Raw genomic sequence first — 16354 nt, 5'->3', positions numbered from 1 at the left:
GTCCTTTTAACAGTATGTCTTAAAAACAATTCACCTGTTAGTTAAAAGAATTTCAAAGTGCTAATAAAAATTTACTCACGGACTGTTTGAAAAAATTCTTGTCATCTTGGCTTCCTATATGCTACCAGTTTCTCCCACTGTTCCAGTACATTTCCATCACCTGTCACAAGAAGAAAGAATCTGATTGGTTATATGTCTTACAATGGTCACTATTCAGTTTCCACTGCATTAGTCTTTTATTTTTGTTACAGCCAGAATACATTTTAAAACGTAGTCATCTCTTCCCTTTTTTTTCCTAAAAAAAAGAAGAAGAAGAAGAAGAAGAGCAAGACTAATAACAAAATCACCCCAAGAGGGAAAAAAATTAAAGAGCACATGTAGGGGTTGGGGTAGAAAAATTTTAGGATACCCTTCACTGTATTTTCAGGAAGAGATCTGCAGTCCATCTCCTAGGAAGGAGAAGCATCTTCTCTTCCTTTCTCCACCCCACCCACTTCTAAGTTCTCCAAGTGAGTGACTAATTGCCTGGGAGCACAGCAGAGGGCTTCACCTCTGCTCTGAGACAGAGCAAGTTGGTTGTTAAACACAGTCACTGTTCTCTATGGCATATGCCAAGCAAAGTGCCTTCCTTTTCCTAATAGGAAATCATTCAGAACAATATTTTACTTTTTTTTTTTTTTGTAACATTTTAGGGTCAACAAACTAAGGATAGGACTTTCTGCTTTCTTTTCTTCAAAAAAGGGCTCCAAGTAAAAACACCCTCCTGGTACCCAGAACCATTGCTCATTTTACGTGAAGAACTCACAGCTCCAAGTAGACAACACTGATAAAATCGGAACCTAAGTTAATTTTCATCTCCTCAAGCCCTAATGGTGATTCAGAGAGAAGAGATCAATTGTAACATGGCTCCGTCTATACACAGGGGTACCACAGCGTCACCTCAGGTACCCAAAGAAAAGGCAGAAACTTTGAGTTACTTAAACCATAATAGGATAAGGGGATAGGGAGTGGATTAAGAAGGGAGGGAAGAGAACAAACACCACATAAATCCAGAGCACTTCCCTAGTAACAAAGGAAAAACTTGCCAGAATCAATAAAAATACCAGGGAAGGACCAAAGAGTTAAAGACTTGTAGATTACACCCAACACTGAGGGGATGTGCTCACTGGCTAGCTATGGCTTTATAAGCCTGGTTACTTTATATGGAAGCCTTTTAAAAGTATGAAAAGTGCAGTAAAGTTTGATACAGGGTCAAATAAATATGACTGAACCACACCTGTGCTATTTAACAACAGTGTGATCTTTGCAGAAAAATCTATTCCATCTAAAACTCAGTTTTCAGGCCTTTAAAATAAGAACAATGATACCGATGTGATTCTGCAACTTGTATTTGGGGCAAAAATGGGAGTTCATAACCCACTTGAATCAAATGTATGAAAGATGATATGTCATGAGCTTTGTAATGTTTTGAACAACCAATTAAAAAAAAGAGAAAAAAAAAAAAGAACAATGATACCTACCTTGAATGGTTATACAATTTAGAGATAATGTATGTACAGAGCCCATCATACAATATGTTCTCAAAATAAAACTACAATTATAGTGCTCACTAATGTGACTATAGTAGAGTCTATTAACATGGCTACAACTGCAATTATGGTATGCAGTCCATTAAGGTCTTAGATTCCTCATGTGAACTCTTTGAATAGAGGTTCCAATCACAGTTTTGACAACAACTTAAAACTTTTCTTAGTCAATTGGGAAGGAGTGTTAAATAAAAATGCTCACCTTAGCTGACAGTCTTTACTAACATGAGCAAACAGAAAGTTCTAGCTATGCATTTGTTGGCATTCCTCATGTGAGGGAGCTGGGTTGTAACTCAATGGTGGAGCACTTGCCTCCCCTGCGGGAGGCCCTGAGTTTAATCCCCAGTATTGCAAAACAAAGTAAGAGGAAACAATGGCCAAAGAGGACTGAGTTTTGAAATTCTTTCTCCCCCCATCTTTTTTTTTTTTAATGACAAATTCTCCAAAGGAAGGAATGAATCATCTCCACCAGTGCTAATCCTTCTGGTGCACAGTGTAATACTGTACACTCCATGGGCATCTGTGCAAGATAAAAGCCATCCTGGCAGCCTATCATGAAGGTGATCTTCACACTACATTACTGCTGCACTGGTGACAGTATGGTTCTGTCAGCTTTGCTTAAAAAAACAAAAAATCTACTAGGTGAGGTCATAACAACTTTTAAACAGAAGTGTTGGAACTGTACATCTAAAAAAGGTTCTCCTGGACCCCTTCCAAGTAATCCTCTTTGGGACTCCCTATAATGGTGCTGGCTCCTCAGGATCAGTTGAATACTCTTTTTTACCTTCAGTCAGTGCACTATATTCACAAGAAAATCTGTCTCATTGAGTACAGTTTTTTCCTGATATTTAAAAAAGACCACTTTATATGTTATCATGGAAAATATTTTAACACATTAGTTCAAAGAATCAAAATCATCACCAAATGATTTTGTCATTTGAATAATCACCACTGTGGTTGATTATTCAAAAGAATTACCAGTGACTTCAACAAACAACTTCGGTGAACTACCCATTCACAGCAGGAAACTCTGTGCTGAGCACTGGGGCTGCGGATGATTAAGATGAAATTCATTTGAAAGAATACAGAGCAATGGCAGTAGTGATGGTAGAGAAGCAATTAACTCAGTTGATGGAATTAGAAAGAATATTGTGGCCATATAAAACCTATCTGTGATTTTTTTAAAAAACCCAGTACTTCCTAATCATTCTTCATATACAACTGCATGAGATCCTGCATGTGAAAACAAACTGGTTTTGGAATCTGGTGCTTGCAGGAGGATAAGTTCCAGGCCAGCCTCAGCAACTTATTTTTATTACTCAAAATAAAAATAAAAAGGAATGGGGATGTAGCTCAGCATCCCTGTGTTCAATCTCCAGTCCCACGTACACACACACACACACACACACACACGAGCAAGTGATCAGAAACACAAAAGCTGAGAAGACCTCACTTGGGGCCTTTTTCTATATAAGCCACACTATGACTTAGAAACACCTGGTAAAGAACATGTCACACATACCCAAAGGCAGCATCCCCAAGAGTACAAGAATTATTTCCTCAGGCAGTTTCCTGTTATCTTTTCATTGCATTTTTATATCAGGAAAGAGGAGAAAAAAATTACTCAAGGTTGCTGAATTCTCTGTAGATCAGAAGAAAGGATTAAAACAGAAGGGATAAGAAACATGTTCCTGGTTACATAGGAGAATGCATAGAGGAAAGAATAAAGAGAATCCATACTCTCTGCCAGCCTCAGATATGGCAGACTCTGAAGTGGCCCCTTGATCTCAGTCTCTTATCCATGCCTTGGGTAATCCCCTCTCATGACATTCTTATAACCGATAAATTAATGCAAAAATGACAGCACATATATAGTTATATTACATAAGATTACAATGTCTATAATAATACTATAATTCTGTGGCAACTCTCTCTCCCATGCTGGCTTTGAAAAGCACATTGCATGTTTTGAGCTGCCTTATGAGAGAGCCACATGAGGGCAACCTCCAGCTGACAGCAAGAAACTGAAATGTTCAGTCCAAGAACCCACAAAGAAGGCTGGAGATATAGCTCAGTTGACAGAGTGCTTGCCTTGCATGCTCAAGGCCCTAGGTTCAATTCCAGCAAAAAAAAAGAACTCACAAGAAACTGACATCTGACAACCACATAAGCACGGAAGCAAATTCTTCCTCAACCAAGCCTCAAAAAAACAGAATGGCGACCATAGCTGACACATTGACCACAGTCTTGCCTAGGCCCCAGCTGTTATGCCCAGGCTCCTGACTCAGAGGCATGGTGGGGTAACCACTGAATTGATCATGCTTCCAAGTGTGTGCCACTTTTGACTGTTTGGTAGCTACAGATAACTAGTACAGAAGGGAAGTGCATGTCCCTGATGCCATCCCATGTCCTTCTGACAGAGGACGGAAAAAGATCGGGCAGGGCCCTGCCTTGGCATCAGCATGCGTCCTCCTTTCCCATGGTCTCTGGCTGCCCTACACAGGCTCTCTAGACTGAGTCTTGCCATTGGGGGGATATCATCCCTAATATTTAACAACAAAGTAACAATCTTCTATTGGTGATCAGGCTGTGGCCAGCTTCAAAAGCCAAACCCTGACACATTTAGAAGAGCAAGAGAATTTTGAACATTACATGAACTATGTACCCTACCCATCATAAAATAATTTCAACAAGAATATGGACATGTGATATGTCAGACTTGAAAGTACTTAAAACACATGTTTGAAAGGATAAGTGAGAGTCAGGCACAGGGGTACACACCTCTAACCCCAGCAACCTGGGAACATGAGGCAGGTGATCACAAGTTTGAGGTCAAAACAGGCCATTTAATGAAACCTTGTCTTAAAATTAGAAGAGCTGGAGATACAGCTCAGTGGAAGAGTGACTAGTACCACATACACACAAAAAAGATAAGTTGGATATTTTATCTATTAGTCATTCTGAGACTTTATAAAAATTAAAACACACTAAATTTTCTTAGTATGGGCTCTTAAAAACCAAACATATAGGGGCTGGGGTTGTGGCTCAGTGGTAGAGCACTTGCCTAGCATGTGTGAGGCACTAGGTTCAATTCTCAGCACCACATGTAAATAAATGAATAAAATAAAGGTCCATCAACGTCTTATATATATATATATACATATATATATATATACATATATATATATACACATATATATATATACATATATATATACATATATATATACACATATATACATATATATATACATATATATATACATATATATACATATATATGTGTGTATANTAACAATAGCTTGGCTTTTTTTTTTTTTTTTTTTTAACTTTCTGAACAAGAACCTATAGCTTCTACAAATCACCTTAATTAATACCAATTCCTGGCCAGTGTGTACAGGTAAGACTACCTCACTGACCCAAAGACTTCTTCAACAAGCCATCTTATCATAGGCAGACACTACTGGGGAAATCCTCCGTTCACCCTCTGAAAGCTGGAAAACCTTATCCATCCTCTAGTCCCAGTCTCTATTTGACAGATGATGACACACAGACCCAGACTTTAAGTGGCCCATCCAGGGCCCATCATTATTAGCAGCATATTTTAGGTCTTCTGTTTCCCAGGCCTCTCAATACTGAGCTCTACTAGACTTGAGGTTTCTTTTTTTTTTTAGACAGAGAATTTTTTTTAATATTTATTTATTTATTTTAGTTTTTCGGTGGACACAACATCTTCATTTTTTTTTAAATTTTTATGTGGTGCTGAGGATCGAACCCAGGGCCCCGCGCATGCCAAGCAAGTGTGCTACCGCTTGAGCCACATCCCCAGCCCTAGACTTGAGTTTTAATGCTATAAATAATGATATCAGCAGTATCAAATATTCTGAGGGGCAAAAATAGGAACTAACTTTTTATGACACTACAAAGCTCCTACTTCTAAAATCTAAGCTTGGTGACAAGAGGAAAAATAACACTGCATAAAATATTCATATTAAATGTTCAATCCATTTTCAAACGCAATGCACAGTACTTTCTAAGTAAGCTGAGATGTTCCTAAAATAGGTTGCCTTTTCTTATGAATGATTTGCTTCCTTTTTTTTTTTTTTTTTAAAAAAAAAATGAATGTTAAGCAGGGAAGAAGAAGGGCTGGCACAGAAACTTGTACAAGCAGGTCTCTCCTGCTGCTTTATATCTATTCCTAATTCATCAATCCATTCAACAGACATATAAGGGTTTCTATATCCCAAAGTGATGTGGTAGGTGCTGTATAGAGGAAACACATCTGAATATAAACAAACTATTCTTTCTAGTGTTTTCAGCCAGAGTAACCACAGCTAAACAAGCAACCAAGGCAGACAGAACTATTCCCAGTTTAAACTGGAATAGTTTTGGTAGGCTATTAAGGATGCAGACCAGAACTCTCTTTTCTCCTAGAAACTTCTATATTTAAAATAAATAGCAACCTGTTTTTCTGTGTAATGTTTCCAGTAAGGTAGCATCCAGAGTTTTCCAAACAAAGGCTTAAAACACCCCCAGGTCCTGTTATGAACTCTCCCAACCTAAAAGAAAATTTAATAATAATAATAATAATAATAATAATAATAGCCTTCCACTCCTTCCTAACAGTCTCCTTCCTAATCCTTTCCTCAGTACCATGAATAAATAAATATGTTTGAAACAAACAAAAAAATGAATAATGGATTATCTTCTCTCAGGTAGACAGCAGTTTTCTCTCAATATAAACTTGGACCTCTACATGTACTGTATGACCATCACTTAGACATCATTAACTCTTCCATGTTTTAAATGCATTTGAATGTTTTGACAAAATATTGCTATATAACATTAATATTACTAAAGGTAAAAATAGCACAAACTTCTTAGTGCATGCTACATTTCCTTCTACATGCTTCACATGTGCGAATTCACTTAATCTTGATAACAGCACTATGAGGTATCTTACTATTACTATGCTAGTTTTATAGATGAGGAAGCTGAGAAAGTTGCTGAGAAAGCAGCACAAACTATTCAGAAAACAAATCCTGTGAAATGCATGCAATGCGTCCATTCAGCAAAGTGTAAGTGAGAAACCTCCATTTCCCCAGCTTCCTGTTTTCATTTGGAGGACTTTCCAGGAGTCTACTGCCTCATCTTCTCCCACACCTCACCCTAAGGAATGCGGGGAGTTGGGTGGTAAACTATGTGAACACTGAGTTTAAAAGGGTTAGCCTGCCCACAGTTGGAGTGCATTGCAGGTTGCTCCCTCCATCCCCACTGGGCCACAGTCCTCCAATCAGCTTTACTCCTAAATCTCCTTTATCGCTAACTCTCATTGGTCTACCCATTGGTCTGAAAATAAGGTGAAAAAGAAGGGTGTGTAACTTCCACCTGTCCAAACTATAACACAATAACACTTAAGTTTCAATTGTAACTCTGGAATTAGAGGTATTAGAGTTACTACCTAAATGGGTGGAAGATCTTTGTGAAAAAAGATTTAAAAATATATATTTTTAAAATATTTTAAATGTTTTTATATATTAAAAACTATATATATTTATATGTAATTTTTTTAAAGAAAAAAAGGAAGCCAAAACTCAAAGGGATATGAGAGCATAACTAACCCAGACCAGTAAGGTGCTGCCTCTAATTAGCAAGTGGCATCTAAAACACAAGAGATTCCTCTATTTCTTCATCATGTGTGACCTGAAAACACTGTCTCCTTTCCAATGAAATAAAATGGACACAGGCAATCTTTTCTGTTGTACCCAATTTAAAGTAGTGGGATTTCCCTAAGATGCATTTTCACTGTTTTCACAACAGGCAAATGCCTTGAGTAGAGAAAAGTCTGTTTTTGTTTTGAGAAAGGGTTTCCCAAAGTTGCTCAGGCTGGCCTTGAACTGGTCATCCTTCTACTTTAGCCTCCCAAGTAGCTGCGATTCCAAGTGTATGGTATGGCACCCAGAATGCAAAGTCTGTACTTTTACCTACTACATGATGCTTCTACCATAGAAACTGTAGTAACAAAAATATTACTCATAAACTCAGTCATTTAGGAATCCAAATGTCTGTAATTTGTAAATTTAGCACTATATCCAAAACCATCTACCTTAAAATGCACTGTTTCTAGCTTAAAAATACATTTAAAAGGGCTTTCATTCAATAATATTGATGTTTTTAATTCAGAAAATTTGAGATTCATGATTTCCTAAACTAATGGTATATAATAAAAATAGTTTCCTTATTGTTATCTGAGCAGAATTTTCAAAATAAAACATAAGCCATATTTTTTCGAAATAAATTTAGAAGTAAAATTTACTTTTCACAAACATATAGATAAAAGAAATCTCATCTAGCACCATTAGTTGCACAGAAAAGAACAAATGAAGATACATTAACATTTAGATGTTTTAATCCTTGCAACAACCCTGAAGCAGACAGGAATCACCATTTTTTGAAGAAGAACTTGAAGTTCAGAAAAGCAAAACCATATGCCTGATGTACATACTTCCTGATGACAGAATTCAACATTAAACACAGTTCTTCTATTGGAGCCTAAGTTTGTCCTTTTTCTCTTCCAGACCCCAGTGAACCAAAAAATAATGGGAAAATCCTCTGAGAGTGAGCAAGGATCAAAATGTAAGTGGAAGCGAGTCAAAACCAAGACTGACAGAGATGCAATGTGATATACGGGTCCCTTCTACTTATTAGCACAACCTGTAATAAGAAAGGAGAGAAGAAAGAAAAAAATGAGACCAATGAGATGACAAACTGCAGACTGGCTCTGGAGAACAAAAGAAAACAGCAATGAAAGAAAGAAGAAGCACCAAGCACAACAAAGAAATTATGTGGGGTAGTTGGTTATGGATTATGCCTAGACCAAAGGTCAGCAAATGTTTTCTGTAAAGGACCAGAAAGCAAATATTTTAAGCTTTGCTAGGCATATAGTATCTTTGCAAAGACTCAACTCTTGCCACCATCATGTGAAAATTGCCAGAGATAATGCTCAAGTGCAACACCGGTGTTGCAATAAAATGGCAGACAAAAACAGGACTCAGGCCAGACACAGCCTACGGGTTATAGTTTTCTGAGCCTTGGTCTCCATATGACATACCAAAAAGATAAAGAGAAAGATGATAGCACCTAAATAAAAAAAAGTCTGTGCACAGCACAGCCATTCAGCTGGCAAGTGCTCCAGGCGTATTGCCACAGGCATCTATGTAGGGTGCTCAGCACTGCCCTGTGATTAGGAGGTGAAGTGATACATGGGCTCAGTACTAATGTATCCAAAGTCATCTCCAAGTGGAGCCAATCTGTAAAATATTTTGTCCACTATGACTCACAGAACCGTTAAACCCCGACTTAGCACATATTTTACACGGATGGTTATGGGGGGCAAATTACTAATGTTCCAAAAGGAATGAACAAAAGAAAACTGTCACGAACAGAGACAATTCAACAGATCCTGATATCTGTTTCTGACAGATCCTCTGCCTTGAAGACTCTCCTTGGCTTTTCCTGTCCCCCTTTTCTTTTGTAACCTAACTCCTCACTTTGGTACCAATATTTTTCTCTAAGAAACTACTCCGAAACATCCTGGATAAGGTCCATGCTCCTACCATACATTTCTAGGACAATGAACTTCTCCATGACTCACGTTATCCATGTTATTCTTGTTCAATGTCTGCTTTCCTGCTAGATGACAGACTTCTAGAACACCGCCCTGTCCAACAGGAACAAACCAGCAGGGAATGAAGAAGTAAATGGAAGGCTTTGGAGTTTCCAAATGGCACTGTGTAGTGACCACATAGGTGGTTGAAACTGGCAAAGTATGATCTTGCATAGATTTTACCGATGCCACGATGGGCAAGGAGCTAAAGCCAACGGAAGAAGTGAAGTCCAGTTGCCAGTAAGCAGCATACTACTCCTGGACTTGGACAGTAGGATCAAGCCACCCATTCTCAGGGGGATCCAAATAGAAGCCCTTGGGGGAAAAAATGCAGTTCTAGTTAATGATGAAACTTATACTTTCCCAGGCCCTAGAATATTCAAAAATATTTGGCTACAGAGATTTCAAACAAGATCTGCACAATTTCTTGGGATGGGGGGGGGGTTACCAGGGATTGAATTTAGGGGCATTTGACCACTGAGCCACATCCCCAGCCCTATTTTGTATTTTATTTAGAGTCAGGATCTCACTGAGTTGCTTAGCGCCTGGCTTTTGCTGAGGCTGGCTTTGGACTCAGATTCTCTTGCCTCAGCCTCCTGAGCCGCTGGGATTATAGGTATGCACCATCATGCCTAGCTAAGATCTGCACAATTTCTTATTGCTAAAAAAGGATACTTTTTTTCCTAGCCTTAATCAAATTCCAAAATTATACAGTGCTTAAATAAATATACACAGTATATACAAATGCACAAACATTCACACACATAAACTATTTGAACAAGAAAGGAAAATGGGCTTATAAAATATACTATGGACCAGTTTTGCACATTAAAACAGAAAATAGCTAAAAAAGATACATTCTCCCCACTGGTAGTTGTCCCTGGAAGAGAGATTAAGGTTGCTGTAATTTAACTTCCTTCCTTTTTATTTATCAATATTTTCTTCATTTTATGTAATAAATACATTTTTGATAAAAGTTTTAAGTTATTTTAAACAAAAAACTGTTTAGACAATACTTCAAAGGTATTTAAAAGAAACATCACATAGAAAACAAAATAAGGCAATTCTGTTACTATTCAACATAGCTTTGCTGACAGATTGAAAAAAAACATGTTTCAACATCCTTAAATGTTTATTTAAATAAATAAATAAAATAAATGTATAGGGAAAAAAAGAAGAAATTCTTTAGGAAAAAAAAAAGAACCTAGAACTAATCATAATAGCTAAAACTATAAAACATTTACACGAAGATGTAGGAATGTGTGTTTGTGACCATGAAGTAGGCAACACACTACAGATAAAAGAATAACTGATAAATTAGACATCATCAAATTTAAAACTTCTGTTTTTTGGAAAGACACAGAAAAGAAAATGAAAGTTAACCATCAACTGCAAAATATTCACCAATTTTGCAAAGGCCTTGTATATATAAAGAGCTATTATGATTCAATAAGAAAGTCACACAACCCAATTTTTAAAATAGCAAAAGATTTGACTTGATGCTCCATACAGGATGACTGGCACATGAATGCATTTTCAACATCATTAGTTGAGGAAATCACAGGACAGAAGATACCATTTTACACCCACTAGAATGCAAATATTAAAAACAATGACAAAAGCAAGAGTGAGCAAAAATTTGGATTATATTGGAGCATCTCACAAATTGCTAACGGGCATGTTAAATTTTATAACCCCTTTGGGGGAAAGTCTTGACAATTTATGAGGAAATTAAATATACACTTCCTCACTAATATACTCCCAAGTATTTATCCAAAAGAAATGAAAACATGTTCACAAGACTTATATAAAAAATGTTTACAATAAATACCATATTCATAATGACAAAAAAACGATAGCCTACCCAAATGTTCATCAACAGGGGAATAAATAAATTCATACAATGAAATACTACTCAGAAACATAAAGGAACAACTTATTTGTACATGCAACAGCAAGTATGAATCTCAAAAACACTAGGTAGAGCAGAAGTAGCCAGACATTTAAGAGTACACTCAGTAGAAGGCTATACATCTGATGTGCTCCAAGAGGCAACATCTGTGATAGAATCACATTAATTAGCATTTGTGTCTGGGCGGGACAACTGGCTGAAAATGAGCATATGAAAACTTTCTGAGGCCATAGACACGTTCTATCTTGAGAGAGAAGTGTTCAGTTCCAATTGGTACAATGTTTAGCATATAAATGAAACCAAGATTTAAAATCAGATCACAGAAAAAGGTCTTTGAATGAATTCTGGAAAAGATGTAGCCTCTCACAGGTCAAATTTGGTTTTCTTGTCACCTTGGGGTAGAATTTCTAAAACCTCAAAAACAGAGAGGGTTTGTACTTAATTGGCTCATTTTATTGGTGAAATACACATACAATCAAAGCAAATGAAAAAAGTAGCATCTGATTTCTGTCAAAATTCTCTTTAAACAGAGAAATTAAGAGATCTGTCCTGTAGATTTTAATTTTGTTTATCCCATTAACAAAAGGTCATTTTTTACAATACAAGAGCAAAGAAACTCAAGAAGAAGAAAAAGTATAAAATGTAAATCCAAATGTTTTAGTATTATTTTCATTCTACAATATTTATAAATTTCTATTGCATGCCAGATAACACAACGATCACTAGAGAAATAAAAAAGAGAAAGTTAGAAATGGCTGTTGAGGAGCTCATAGTCTAGTAAAAGACACACACACATGTATATACATACATACATGCATACACATATACATATACACTTACATATACATACATACACACAATTACCTTAAGGTATAAATAAGGACTGGGGGTGTAGCTCAGTGGTAAAGTACTTACTCAGCATGAAAAGGCCCCGAGTTCTATTCCCAGCACCACACACACACACACAAAAAAAAAGTCTAAACAAATGTTCTTGAAAATAAATTTAAGACCTCACTAGGAAAAATGTATCACTTTTCTTCTCTCCAAAATCACACATTTAATATTGATGAATAACAGGTAAAAAGCAAACATAATGAATTTAGCTATTCTTTTTCTAAGGGCACAAACATTTTAAAAAAGAAAAATTTATTTTAGTAACTATTTCCATATTCCCATGCTCTCAGCTTCAGGGAGAAGAACTTATATTCCTTTTTCTTCTTCTTAATTATTTTTCATTGACAACTAAAAAGTATACATAATTATCATGCACAAAGCCTCGTTTTGACATACCTAACTGAGCACCATGGAACGGGTGCATTGAGCTAATAAACATATGCATTATTCACACAATTATTTTGTTGTAAGAATACTTAAAATCTATTCTCTTAGCAGTTTTCAGGAAACTGTATATTATTAACTACAGTCACCATGCTGTAACTGCCCATAATACTTTTTAAAGAACATCATTCTTCCCACAGGAAAGGATCTCAGGCAACTGTGTCTTACACCACTTTTCCACACCTTGCACACCGTCCCAGAGCTGGTTCCGTAGGCTCCTGTGCACAGTAAATCTGAAGGCTGCTCAGGGAACTGTAGTACGGGGCTCAAAATGAAGAAAGAAGATAGGTTGATTCTCACTCAGGGAATCTCAACTGTACTTTCCTCTTCCATCCTTTCCTGAGTCCACTTTTGCCCCACTATTCTACTTAAAAACCACTCATTTGAATATCAACAATGACCTTCAACTCTGCTAGAGCTGATGGTCAGTTCTCACTCAACATCCCTGACTAGCAACACTTCTCTTGGCTTTCAGAACACCACATACTTTGTCCTTTCTTTTTTCAGCACTTCCGTCTCACTCTCTTGGGGGTCTTCCTTATCTCCACAATTACCCCCAAACTCAGCTAAGTATATCATTATAAATTCACAGAATGCTCAACACCAAGAGTCTAACATAAACAAAAGATTTTTGGAGCTACAGATGAGTCAGTGTAAGTTCATCAGTTCTAACAAATGTACCACCAAAGTAGGGGATGGTAAGAAATATCTGGGGGCAAGGGTAGATGGAAATCTCTGAGCTTTCTATTCATTTTTGCATGAACATAAAACTGCTCTAAAGAATGGAGTCTATTTAAAAATACACCTCCTCCCCAAATAAAGGCTGTGAAAGAAAGGACTCAAACAACTGCTGTTTTACAGTACCACTACAAAAGTCAGAGAACTAAATGATTACCAAATATTTATTTCTAATGTTAGTATTTAAAACTCACTCAAAATATACAAACATTGTTGGAAGTGATTCTCATGAATGTCACCTCAGTAAATTTAGTACAATTTTACACTGTTACTGAAATCATTTCTCACACATGCACAACAACAACAACAACAACAACAAGAAACAAACCATTCAAAGGAAATGGTTTCATCTAGGACGAACTTTCAGCCTTCACACTAACTTTTCAGTCATTCTCAGAAACTGGTTCCTAGAGATAAATGGCACTGTTAAGATTTATATTTAACCAAATTCTTACTCCTGCTGAAATTCAGTGAGCATGCCTAGAAAACCCACACAGCACAATGTACTTTGGTCAGGATTATAAGTATGAACATCAGGGTCAGTTAATGGTGATCAAGATCAAAATCACAACACCAAGAACAGCAAATTCAATAGCAATTATTTTATCTAAAAATAATTTAAAATCATTTTTTCTTCATTCTGGCTGAGAAAGAAAAGAGGCACACATGGACTCAATGCACCAGAAACACCCACATTTAGCCAATGGTCATTAGTCACAGGTCAAACACTGTCCCACCTGGAGGGAATGTGAGAGAAGTAAGGAAGAGACACTCAGTACAAGGCCCTAACCAGGAAGTACTGGGTTCATAGCCCATGTGAAACCTTCACTTAATACATTACTAATTTACAGTTTCATTATTCAGACTTTAAAGTGACCTGCTGTCAGGACCCTGGTGAGTCACCCTCTTGTAGGCTCCACTTGCGCAACAATAACAAAGAGGCCCTTGCCTCTAGAGGGAAAATACCCCATCTTTTGCTGTCATATACTGTTCCTTCCAAGCTACTACTGTAGTAGTTCCTGCAAAGTTGAGTTTTTTAAAGTCACATATATAAAACAAGAACAGAGTTTGAGTGTGACACAATAACATCCACTGTTCTCTATGATTAACATGCCCCAATTAAAAAAAAAAATGTTTCATATATAAAACAAGAACACAGGAATTTTTAAAGCAAAACATTATAATTTTAAGACAGAAAAAAAAAAAGAAAAGCAGGAAGGGTAGTTCCTATAAGTTACTTTTTAACTTTGAGTCTTGGAGAAGGTGGTCATAATTTTGAGGTTTCAGTATCTGAGAAGAGAAAACCAATCTACCTACCTACCTACCTATCTACCATTCTTCTTGAGAGAATACACAGTTAAATCTACAGTGCCCATGATGATGGGCATGACACATTTTGCTAGGAGCTTGAAAGCTTCCTCAGATGAACAAAAGTTTCCTTACAGAGTAGCCAGGGTAGTAAAGAGAGTGCAGGCTTTGTCTGTGACAGATCTAGTTTTGAAATAGCTCATCCAAAGTGTAGCTTGTACAAATAGCTTGGAGCAGGCTGAGCTCAGATTTCTTGCAAAGTAACAAAAGCAACAAGGCCTCTGTCCTTAACTGTCCTCCTGCCTAGGATGCTCCAACCTGATATAGCAGCCTCATCTCTACAACTCTGCCATACCCTCACTTAGATAATCGCTTCTCTCTGAGGCCTTCCCTGGCCTCCCTACTTTGCATCAAAGTGTCTGTGAGCATGTGTGTAATGTGTATGTGTATGTATGTATGCAACATTCATACTCACATACTCCCCATCTACTTCCCCCCCACACACCCCCGCCCCACAGAATCCTGATCAGGAGATTTAGTACACAGGTATGACCTGTCTAGTTTACCATCTTTCTCCCACTAGACTGGTAAGCTCCACAGTGCATGATGTAGTTGGTCTTTATTTTTCTTGTCAATTTTGTTCACTGCCTAGTGTCTAAAGGAGGCCTAGGAGTATAAATGTCACCAAAAAGTTCTTGAATAAAGGAAGATGATCTTTCAGGGTTTTCACTAGAGACCTTGTAAATAAAGACTTCAGGATGCAAAAAAGGCACTTAGTTAATGGTGAAGAAGAGACTGTACAAAGGCTTTAAAAGCATTTTTAAAAATAATAAGAATAACAATGTCAAAGGTGACACAACACAGTTGATTAAATACTAAAAAAGTGAAAGAAGAAAAAAATTGCTATAAATCCTCAGAAGTGAGATTATACTGGGTTATTCTACATGATAAGACATAGAAAAGTGCATTTTTTGATTTAAATTTTTGTGAGTAATTTTTATTATGATGGTTTCTTTGTTGACTCATAAGTTATTTTTTTTTTTACATTTATTTTATTTATTTATCTTATGTGGTGCTGAGGATCGAACCCAGCACCTCATGTATGCTAGGCAAGCGCTCTACCGCTAAGCCACAGCTCCAGCCCCTGCACTTCTCTTTCACAGGTCAAAGTTTGGGAGTAGAGTGAGTTTGAAAACAGATTATGAACTACAAGTGTAAATTCATATGCGCTTCACCACTTGCTACATCCCTGATCAGGCCAATAACTAAAACAGACAACAAAACTGAACAAGGTAACCCAGTTTTATTTTACTTTGATTCATTCACTTTGACAGAAGGGAAAAACAATAGAATGTAAGATAAAATCAGAGCAATAATCATGTCATCAAAATTTTTCTTAATTACTATTTTTCTGACTGGGAGTTTGTAAATGAATGCATTAATAATTAACACTTTTACAACAAACATTTTAGAAGACTAAGATTGCAAAAAATAAGCTACTCAATCTTTGTTTCTATTATCGTTTCTTTCCCAAACAAATACAGGAAAAAATACATATATAAAGTCAAAGCAAATATCTGATACATTTTTCATGTAATATAAAAATTATGAGGAGTGTCCCCAAGATTTTAAATCCATGAATAAAAAATAAAGACTTATCCACATCTCCTTTGAATAAATGAACTTTCCTTATCAACTAAAATTTATTAAATGTATTCAATATATTAAAGACATAATTGATATAATTTTCAGAAATATGCTCATTGTATAAAAAATACAAGTAATTGCATAAGAAAAGAAAACTCT

The 16354-nt window shown here is 36.6% G+C and overlaps 1 protein-coding gene across 13 annotated transcripts in view; it reads right to left on the bottom strand.

Moving 5' to 3' along the window:
- Sgms1 (sphingomyelin synthase 1) overlaps positions 1–16354 on the bottom strand; it is a 289949-nt gene that overhangs the window by 106557 nt on the left and 167038 nt on the right. For 12 of the 13 annotated variants that reach the window (XM_048807437.1, XM_048807436.1, XM_048807435.1 and 9 more), the window contains one exon: positions 80–160. The exons of the other annotated variant lie outside the window; for it this stretch is intronic. The gene's annotated coding sequence lies outside the window, so the exon portion shown is untranslated. The remainder of the gene's footprint in view (positions 1–79; positions 161–16354) is intronic. 13 annotated transcript variants of the gene reach the window in all.

Source organism: Marmota marmota, unplaced genomic scaffold, assembly GCF_001458135.2.
Source record: "Marmota marmota marmota unplaced genomic scaffold, marMar, whole genome shotgun sequence".
In the NCBI taxonomy this organism is placed as follows: domain Eukaryota; kingdom Metazoa; phylum Chordata; class Mammalia; order Rodentia; family Sciuridae; genus Marmota; species Marmota marmota.
Note: the sequence above shows the minus strand (reverse complement) of the source record. Positions and strands in the feature narration are given on the sequence as shown.